The 10,274-nt window shown below is 36.2% G+C and overlaps 1 non-coding gene and 1 pseudogene across 1 annotated transcript; both read left to right on the top strand.

Moving 5' to 3' along the window:
* The first annotated feature begins 6,125 nt into the window (after positions 1-6,125).
* LOC114073937 lies at positions 6,126-8,988 on the top strand (annotated as a pseudogene).
* A 1,193-nt stretch (positions 8,989-10,181) lies between these two features.
* On the top strand, positions 10,182-10,254 carry TRNAR-ACG. Its single transcript has one exon. It is a non-coding gene; the product is annotated as a tRNA-Arg (tRNA).
* The last annotated feature ends 20 nt before the right edge of the window (positions 10,255-10,274 follow it).

Raw genomic sequence — 10,274 nt, forward strand, 5'->3', positions numbered from 1 at the left:
ATATATATATATATATATATATATATATATTACTTTTTGTATAATATCAAGGGAAATAGGACATGATTTTCAAGTGATCATTTTCAATCATTACGTCTCTTCTTGAAACAAACTAAGAATGTTGAATCTAAAAAAGCCTCTTTTAACTCTTTGGTGCGCTTACTCATATGAAACTATACAAATATTTCAAACAATATGAGTAACTACTTTCAAGCATTTTCTTAAAATCTCCTTAAAGGAAAGGTACACCTTAATTTCATTTAAATTTTCCAATTAAGTTTAACAAAGCTCAATGAGGCCAACACGATAAAAGAGATAACGGAGATGGTCAATCAAGGGAAATTGTATGGTGGTTCAACATTGTTATAGAGAATCGAATTAACTGCATTTAGATATATGAAGCATTGGAAGACTAACTTAGTTAGGGAGCGCTTTAGTCCCAATGTGGGACTTTCTGACACGAATTTGAATTTAGTCAGATTTCAATGTGGGTATCGAACACCGCTGGGAGAGAGAGGTAGTCTTAAGCAAGATTGGAGAGATAGATTCATTGTATCCAATTTTAAACAAAAAGAATAGTATTTATTATTGGGAGTGTAATTGAAGATTTTTAATAATTTTAATTTGTTTGACAAGGGAAAAGACCGCAAAATAAAAGGAACAAAGAGTAATCAGGAAAAGGATTAAAAATATCCCTCGACTTTATTTTATTAGTTAAATATACCTCGCTGTTAAAATGAAGTTATTTTTACCCCTGCCGTTTACAAACTTGTCAAATATACCCCTCAATTGGATGGAAAATCCTAAATCAACAAAAATAACCCGATTTACTTAAATTAACCAATTAAAACTCGATCCAACCCGACCCGCTTATCTTTTAACCCACCTATATTAATTTTTAATTTAATCTAATTTATTCACCATCAACATATTTCCTACTGTTCATCTTCACCTCATCTCATGAAATCCCCCTTTTCGTCTTTTCCGTAACTCCTTGTTAAATTTGACAAGATTCAAAAATGGATTAATGAGAAGATATTGTAGTTAGGAGGATAATTTTTCATTGGTAGAAAAGTCAAGATAGCACCTTTTGTAGGTGAAATTTAGGTGAACTATAAAATTGTTTCACAAGGTAAATCTTGTCATTTTGACATATTGTGATGTCATGGATGACATCAATAGGAAGAATTCACTCCTATAAATAGGTAGCTCCTAATTCATTTGTAATATACATCTTACTTGCCCTCTCATCTCCTACGGTATTTGTTCTTCTTTCTCTCTTGTTGAATTTTAGTTGTACTCTTTTGGAGTGAAATAAATATTGGTTGGTTGTGTACGAGGAGTAGGCAAAAGAAAACAAAAATTTATCAAACCTCGTTAATTCTTCGTGTTCTTTTTATTGTTGTCTCATTTACTATTTATTAGTTACCTTTAGATATAGTAGTTGTGATTTCATCACTCTCCATATATTTGACTTCCGTAACAATTGATATTAGAGCCAAGGTATTATCTGAGTATGCTCTGTGGTTGCAATATAGTTTGAACTTCCACATCAGAAAAAGATTTACTTTGGTCACTACATTGTTAGCTAGTAAATAATATTTGCAGTAAAATGGGAGACAAGAAAAATGATGAGTCCACATCAAGTGTCAATAATACGTCATCATTGGCATCTCCTCTTATGATAAGAATTGTGTCAAATGCAAAATTTGCAGTTAAAATTTTTGACAGGTCAGGACATTTTGAAATGCGGCAAGACGAGGTCCTTGATGTTCTTTTTTAACAAGGGCTAGATATTGCAATTGATGAAAGAAACCAGACGGTGTAGGAGAAAAAGATTGGAAGATTATCAATCGTGTGCTTGCGGTACCATTCGATCTGACCTAGTAAGAGAACAAAAGTATCCATACACGAAGGAAACATGTGCAAATAAATTATGGAATTCATTGGAGGAAAAATTCTTGAAGAAAAACAGTCAAAATAAACTTTACATGAAAAGAAGACTGTTACGCTTCACTTATATTCCTGGTAGCACAATGAATGATCATATCACCAGCTTTAATAAGTTGGCAACAGATTTGTGGAATATGGACGTTACTTTTACGGATGAATATATGGCCTTAATATTGTTAAGTTCACTTCCCGATGAGTTCAAGCATCTTGAAACGACTCTACTGCATGGGAATCATGAAGTATCTCTCAAAGAAGTTTGTTCTGCCTTATATAGTTATGAACAAAGAAAGAGAAAAATAAAAAGGCGGAGAAGCAGAAGCATTGATTGCGAGAGGTCATTCTCAAAATCATATGAGAACGAAGAAAGACAGATCCAAGTTAAGATCCAGACTTCGCAAAGATGAATGTGCCTTTTTCCGAGAAAAAGGGCACTGGAAGAAATACTGCCCAAAGTTGAATATAAAAGCCAAACCAAATAATGGCAAGACTGTCATGGATTCAAATGTGTTTGATTGTGATGACTCCAATTACTCACTAGTTATGACAGATCAATCTAAACCATTTGATGTATGGTTGATGGACTTAGCTTGTAGTTATCATATGTGTCCCAATCGGGACTAGTTTGTTGATTTATAAGAAGGAGAATGTGGAGTTATTCACACCGCAAATAATAATTCTCTTACCGCACATGGTATTGGTTCAATCCGATTAAGGAACCATGATGGATTAAGCAGAACATTTAACAGATGTTCGATATGTACCAGATTTGAAGAAAAATCTAATTTATGTTGGAGCCCTAGAGTCCAAGGGGTTCAAAGTCATTGCAGGTAATGGCGTGATGAGAATATGCTTTGGCTCACTCGTGGTAATGAAGACAATTCGAAAGAAATAATAACATGTACCACTATGAAGGTAATACAGTTATTGGGACAGGGGCAACAACATCCAATGACGAAAAGGAGACAGAAATGACCAACCTGTGGCATATGCGCTTGCGACATGCTGGAGGAAAATCCTTGAAAACTTTATAAGATCAAGGATTTCTAAAAGGAGTAAAAACTTGCAACTTGGAGTTTTGTGAGCATTGTGTCAAGGGAAAGCAAACAAGGGTTAAATTTGGAACAGATATTCATAATACTAAAGGTACTTTGGATTATGTTCATTCAAATATTTGGGGTGCTTCCAAAACACCTTTACTAGGTGGGAAACACTATTTTGTAACCTTTGTTGATGACTTTTCCAGAAGATCGTGGGTGTATACAATGAAAACAAAAGATCAAGTATTGGGAATTTTTCTCAAACGAAAGGCGATGATAGAAACTCAAAGTAGCAGAAAGATCAAGCGTCTTCGCACAGACAATGGTGGAGAATACAAAAATGTTCTTTTTCAAAAAAAATGTGAGGAAAATGGCATCGTCAAACATTTCACGTCAGAAATACACCCCAACAGAATGGAGTGGCAGAACGCATGAATCGAACATTGCTGGAGAAGGTTCGGTGTATGTTGTCCAATGCTGGCTTGGGCAAAGAATTTTGGGCTGAGGCAATAACATATGCATGTCACCTCATTAATCGCCTACCATCTGCTGCTATTGGTGGGAAGACACCATCTAAAAAATGGTATGGAAAACCTGCTTAAGATTATGGTTCTTTATATGTATTTGGCTCAATTGCATATTATCATGTAAGAGAATCAAAATTGGACCCTAGAACAAAGAAAGCTTTATTTATGGAAATTACTTCTGGAGTCAAAGGATACCGTTTATGGCGTCCGGAGACAAGAAAATTTATTTTCAGCAGGGATGTTACCTTTGATGAATCTACCTTGACAAATAAAGTAACAGTTGAAGAAGTCAAACAAATTGATGGTGCTTCAAAGCAGGTGGAGTTTGAGGGAAAGATAATTTTCCCAACTCAGGAATCAAACGAGGAAACAACAGAAGATTTTCCTCTTGAAGGAGAGTCAGTCGAAGAGGAGATTTCATCTCAAGAACCTCAACCACAACTTTAATCAATAGCAACGACCAAGCCAAAAAGGTCAATAAGAAAACTTGTTCGACTCACAGATATGGTGGCTTGTGCTAACTCAATTGCAGTCGATGACATTCTTACCATTTATAAAGACGCAGTCTAAAATTCCCAAGAAGATTTTGAAAGAATGTCATTGATAAATAAATGCAGTCTCTTCATCAGAATCATACATGGGGATTGGCCAATCTCCCGGAGGGCAAGAAAGCAATTGGGTGCAATCGAGTATTTGCAAAGACAGACGAATTTCCTAACCAAGAAGATGTTCGCTACAAAGCAAGATTGGTGGAAAAAGGATCTCAAAAGGAGGGAATTGATTATAATGAGGTGTTTTCTCCAGTTGTGAAATACTCCTCCATTAGAGTCTTGTTGGCTTTGGTAGCACACTTGAATTTGGAACTAGTTCAGTTGGATTTAAAAACTGCATTTTTACATGGAGACTTGAAAGAGGAAATCTATATGACTCAGCCAGAAGGATTCAAAGTTGATGGGAAAAAATATGGTGTGCAAACTTGAAAAATTATTGTACGGATTAAAATAATCTTCTAGACAATGGTAGTACAAACGATTTGATAAGTTTATGTTGCAGCAAAGGTACATAAGACGCAAATACGATCATTGTGTATATTTGCGCAAGCTTGAAGATAATTTCTTTATATATCTTCTCCTATATGTTGATGATATGTTGATAGCTTCTAAAACTCAAGAGGAAATTGAGAAGCTAAATATTCAACTAAGAAAGGAGTTTGAGATGAAGGATTTGGGTAAGGCAAAAAAGATTCTTGGCATGGAGATAAAAAGAGATAGACATTCAAAGAAACTCTATTTATCTCAGAAAGAATATTTGAAGAGAGTACTAAATCGATTCGGTATGAATGAAAAAACGAAGTCGGTTAGCACTCTGCTTAATCCTCATTTTAAGCTTAGTGATGCAATGTCACTTAAGAATGAAGCTAAACGAGAATATATGTCGAGAGTACCATACGCGAATGTTATTAGTAGCTTGATGTATGCAATCATTTGCATAAGGCCAGATATTTCACACGTTGTTGAAGTTGTAAGCAGGTACATGTATAATCCTAAAAAGGATCATTGGCAGGCTGTAAAATGGATTCTACGGTATATTCATATTACTGTAGATGTTGGTTTGGTTTTCGAGCAGAAAGATAGTCAATGTCTTATTGGATATTGTGACTCAGATTATGCAGGTGATTTGGACAAACGAAGATCAACTACTGGTTATGTTTTCACAATTGCAAATGCACCAGTTAATTGGAAGTCTACTTTGCAGTCAAAAATTGTTTTGTCTACCACTGAGGCAGAGTACATGGCAATTAGAGAGGCTGCGAAGGAAGCAATTTGGCTTCAAGGATTGCTTAGAGAGCTTGGTATTGGACAAGAAGGAATCACAATATTTTGTGATAGTCAGAGTGCTATTCAATTAGCAAAGAACCAAGTTTATCATGCAAGAACGAAGCAGATTGACGTCCGATATCATTTCATACGAGACATCATAGAAGATGGTGGAGTCATAATGCAGAAAATTCATACTACGGATAATCATGTCGATATGTTGACAAAAATGGTGACTGCGGTCAAGTTTCAACATTGTTTGAACTTGATCAACATTGTTGTACATTGAAGATTGAGGTTGAAGACACAATCAAAATTGTTGTTGAGAGAAAGTTGAAAATGGAAAATCTTGCCAAGGTGGAGATTTGTTAAATTTGACAAGATTCAAAAATGGATTAATGAGAAGATATGGTAGTTAGAGGATAATTCTTCATTGGTAGAAAATTCAAGATAGCCCCTTTTGTAGGTGAAATTTAGGTGAACCATAAATTGGTTTCACAAGGTAAATCTTGACATTTTGACATATTGTAATTTCATGGATGACATCAATAGGAAGAATTCACTCCTATAAATAGGTAGAAGCTAATTCATTTGTAATATACCTCTTACTTGCCTTCTCATCTCTTACGGCATTTGTTCTTCTTTGTCTCTTGTAGTATTTCACTTGTACTCTTTTGGAGTGAAATATATATTGATTGGTTGTGTACGAGAGTAGGCAAAAGAAAACAAAAATTTATGAAACCTCGTTAATTCTTGGTGTTCTTTTTATTGTTGTCTCATTTACTATTTATTAGTTACCTTTAGATATAGTAGTTGTGATTTCATCACTCTCTATATATTCGGCTTCCACAACACTCCCATTCTAAGCATCATCCTCCGTCATTGTTAAGTATTCATTTCCACATTCCATTTGAAACCATGCTACAATATTTTCTGTCCATTTTAAATAAAAGAAAAATATCACTGGACAAGCAAAGTAACAAAACCAGAGAATATTTTGATTTGGCACTTTTGTAACTTCTTTGGGAAGAGAATATTGATAATCAAATGTCATAGTTTCAGCAAACTAGTTTGGCCCAGTACAAAATTCTTTGTTTTTCAAAGAGAGGAACCAATATCATTGCCTCTTCAATATGAAGTCGAATAACTTCACTATAGCGATTCCGTCGTTTCTTCGGCCGGAAGATCAGGTGAAGTAAGAGATCTGCCAACCCATTCTCTTTCTCGTCGCTTTTGCTTTGCCATCATTTTATTGAATTTCTCTTTCCCTTTCTCTAACAAAGGATCGTGTACCACATTATTGTTGGGATCCTCACTACGAGAAATTTTATCCTTTGTTTTTGCTTTTGTGTATATCCAAAAAAAATGAAGATGAATATAGGTGGGTTAAATAATTTGTGGATCGGGTCGGGTTTAAATTGATCAATTTAAGTAAATTGAGATATTTTTATTGATTTAGGATTTTCCATCCAATTGAGGGGTATATGTGACAAGTTTGTGGACGACAGGGGTAAAAATAATTTCATTTTAACGGCGAGGGCACATTCAACTAATAAAACAAAGTCGAGTGGTATTTTTAACCCTTTTCCCTAAAGAAAATCACTATTGAAAACATAAGATTCCTAAAATTCAAGAAAAAGAGTAGTTGCTAATCCTACGGAATTAACGAAATTAAAAGGAATGACGGGGTTTTATCGCAATTAGGAGGAAGACCCTAATCCTACATAATTAGGATTACAAGATAATCGTAATCCTTTTCAAACTCAGTTTTGACATATATATATATCAACCGTCATAACATTAGTTTCCTAATTTGATAGTAAAAGCGATATTAAAACTGCAAAATATGGCCTAATCCTACACAATTTAGAATTGCAATGAAAGTAATTCTAATCCTTTTCAAACTAGTTTTTGACATCTATGTATACCCTCATAATTGATTAACTAAACTTAAACATAATACATCATTGTATTTGATCATGGCTGGTGGGAACTTTATGGCTGCTGATGAAGGGGGTTCGAGTACCCAGGGAAGTTGACACGTTACGTGGCGATTACTTGTATCATGGCAGCAATGGGAGGGTTGATCATTGGTTATGACATTGGAATTTCAGGCGAAGTTACTTCTATGGATCCTTTTCTCAAACTTTTCTTCCCTTCTGTTTATCGCAAAGAGGCCCTCGACACCTCCACCAATCAGTACTGCAAGTTCGACAGCCAGTTGCTCACCCTTTTCACCTCTTCTCTTTACGTGGCTGCCTTTTTCACCTCCTTTGTCGCTTCTTCAGTTAGTAAGAAACACGGCAGAAAAGTGACCATGTTCCTTGGAGGTCTCTTCTTCTTGTTTGGTGCAGTTCTCAATGCCGCTGCCTTCCACATTAGCATGCTCATCTTGGGTCGTATCCTTATTGGGATCGGAGTCGGATTTGCTAATCAGTCAGTCCCTATTTTTATTTGTCTGAGATTGCTCCCTACAAGTACAGGGGTACATTCAACGTCCTCTTCCAATTGGCCATCACTTTTGGGATCTTGGTTGCTAATATCGTCAATTTCCTTAGTGACAAGATCTCTGCTGGTTGGGGCTGGAGGGTTAGCTTAGGTGGTGCAGCCTTTCTGCGCTAGTCATTTTAATTTCGTCCTTGTTTCTCGACGATACTCCCAGTTCGCTGATCCAAAGGGGAAAAACAGAGGAGGCAGAGTAACTCTTGAAAAAGATCAGGGGAGTCGACAACATCAATGCTGAACTGAAGGACCTTTTGGAGGCGAGTGAAGCATCCAAGAAAGTACAACACCCATGGAAAGTCCTTTTCAGAGTCAGAAAGTACAAACCCCAGTTGATTTTATCAACGCTGATTCCGACATTCCAGCAGCTCACAGGGATTAACGTGGTCATGTTCTATGCTCCCCTGCTTTTTCAACCGCTAGGCTTTAAGTCCAACGCTTCCCTCATGTCTGCTGTCATCACCGGGGCTGTCAATGTGGGTGCAACTCTTATTTCAGTCTATTGTACAGACAGGTATGGAATAAAGGTACTTCTCCTCACGGGTGGCGTCCTAATGTGTGTGTTCCAAGGATTAGTAGCAGGTCTTATTGGGTGGAAATTCATAACTACAGGGATGATCGCCACTGTTTTGCCCCAGAGCTACGCAATATTAGTAGTTCTGTGCATCTGCATATTCGTGACAGCCTTTGCATTCTCATGGGTTCCATTGGGATGGTTAATTCCAAGTGAGATTTCTCCATTGGAAGTTCGATCTGCAGCACAAAGCATTACTGTCTCCATGAACATGTTATTCACGTTTGGGGTGGCACAAGTTTTCTTGAAGATGCTGTGCTGGATGAAGTTTGGGTTGTTCATCTTCTTTGCAGCATTTGTGTTCATAATGACTCTGTTTGTCTACTTTTACGTGCCCGAAACCAAGAATATACCCATTGAAGAGATGTCCCGAGTGTGGAGAGACCATTGGTACTGGAAGAATTACACGGATGATGTTGATACACAATCACCTGCAAAGGAAGTCGTCTTCTAGAGTACTATAGGATTATTATATTAGTACACTAGCTTTTTTATGCTACTTTATTTTTAATCTAGCAAATAAAACATTACTATGAAGTATTGTACATATTCTAAAACCATTGAAATTTTAGCATACATATAACACCATTTTTATTTTAATCTGTCAAATCAAATGTATTGTATTGTATATTGAATTGATTTTTGAGAGAAGGCAAACCCATCCCTTCCATAGCTCACAAATCTTAGCTAGCGCTACTAGATAGATAGATCGAAGATGGTGGTCTTCATCATCCACTTCCCAAAAGAAGTTTGTTTTGAGAAGACCACGAACTGTTGCAGCAGAAATTCTTGCAAGTTGCAAGCAATGACAATGAGTAAAGCAAATCTATAATTTGGTTGTTGGTTCAATTGTGAATCAAGGAGATAGAGGGAGAACAAGAGATTGTTCAAGTGGTATGGATATCCAAGTTCCTTTGTTCACGTCATAGCATTATACTACTTCCATTCAGTTTTTACACAACTATATAAGTGTACTACTCAAATAATTCAAATAAGATTGATATTTAGTGGTAAATGTATCAAAGTGAATAATATTATCAACATTGGAGAAAGAAACAAAATGTTCATGATATCGATTCTCTGCCTAGTATTGTTAAGGCTCTTATCACAATGGATGGAGAAGGAACACCAAACTTGAGAGTCAAACCTAGGAGGACGCAATTTTTTATTAATGATAATGTACTTGTAGTAGTCTTTAAGGACTACTTATTTAGCCTCATTTTGCATACATGAATACTCCTCTCATTCTAATTTGGATATTTATGTCCATTCAAACAATTCTCATTTTAACTTGTATACACCTAAGATGGGCGACACAAAATGTTGTCAAATGTGCTTATAACAATGAGCAACATAGACATTTGGATAAGTTGTTACATGAAATCATGTATCACATAGTGGAACCTAGTAGAGTAAAGGAAGAAAAATACAAAGGTTTAAGCTAACGTCTTCACACATTTAAGCTAAGTCACTAGCGAAAAAAAGAAGTTGGCAAAGCCACAGATTTTGTCCATTGCACTATGACATCTATTTTTCAACATTTTACACCTCAATTGGACTATGGATCTGCAGCCTTGCTTGCACAAAATAAAGCTTCTGCTACTGTCTTGAACTCGATCCTTTCAGCTATTTGGAAGGAAAGAGCCGCATAGTTAATCTGTATTTGAAATTTTAAATAGATGATAGATGTATCTCCTTACTTCTTTTTGGTGCATGTCTTCAATTACTGATGTGTCATTATAATTGTTTTTTAGCACAATACAACATCGACGATTCCATGGCCCAATGGATAAGGCGCTGGTCTACGAAACCAGAGATTCTGGGTTCGATCCCCAGTGGAATCGCTCTCCCCCCCCCCCCCCCC

The sequence above is a fragment of the Solanum pennellii genome, chromosome 3, assembly GCF_001406875.1.
Source record: "Solanum pennellii chromosome 3, SPENNV200".
Lineage (NCBI taxonomy): Eukaryota > Viridiplantae > Streptophyta > Magnoliopsida > Solanales > Solanaceae > Solanum > Solanum pennellii.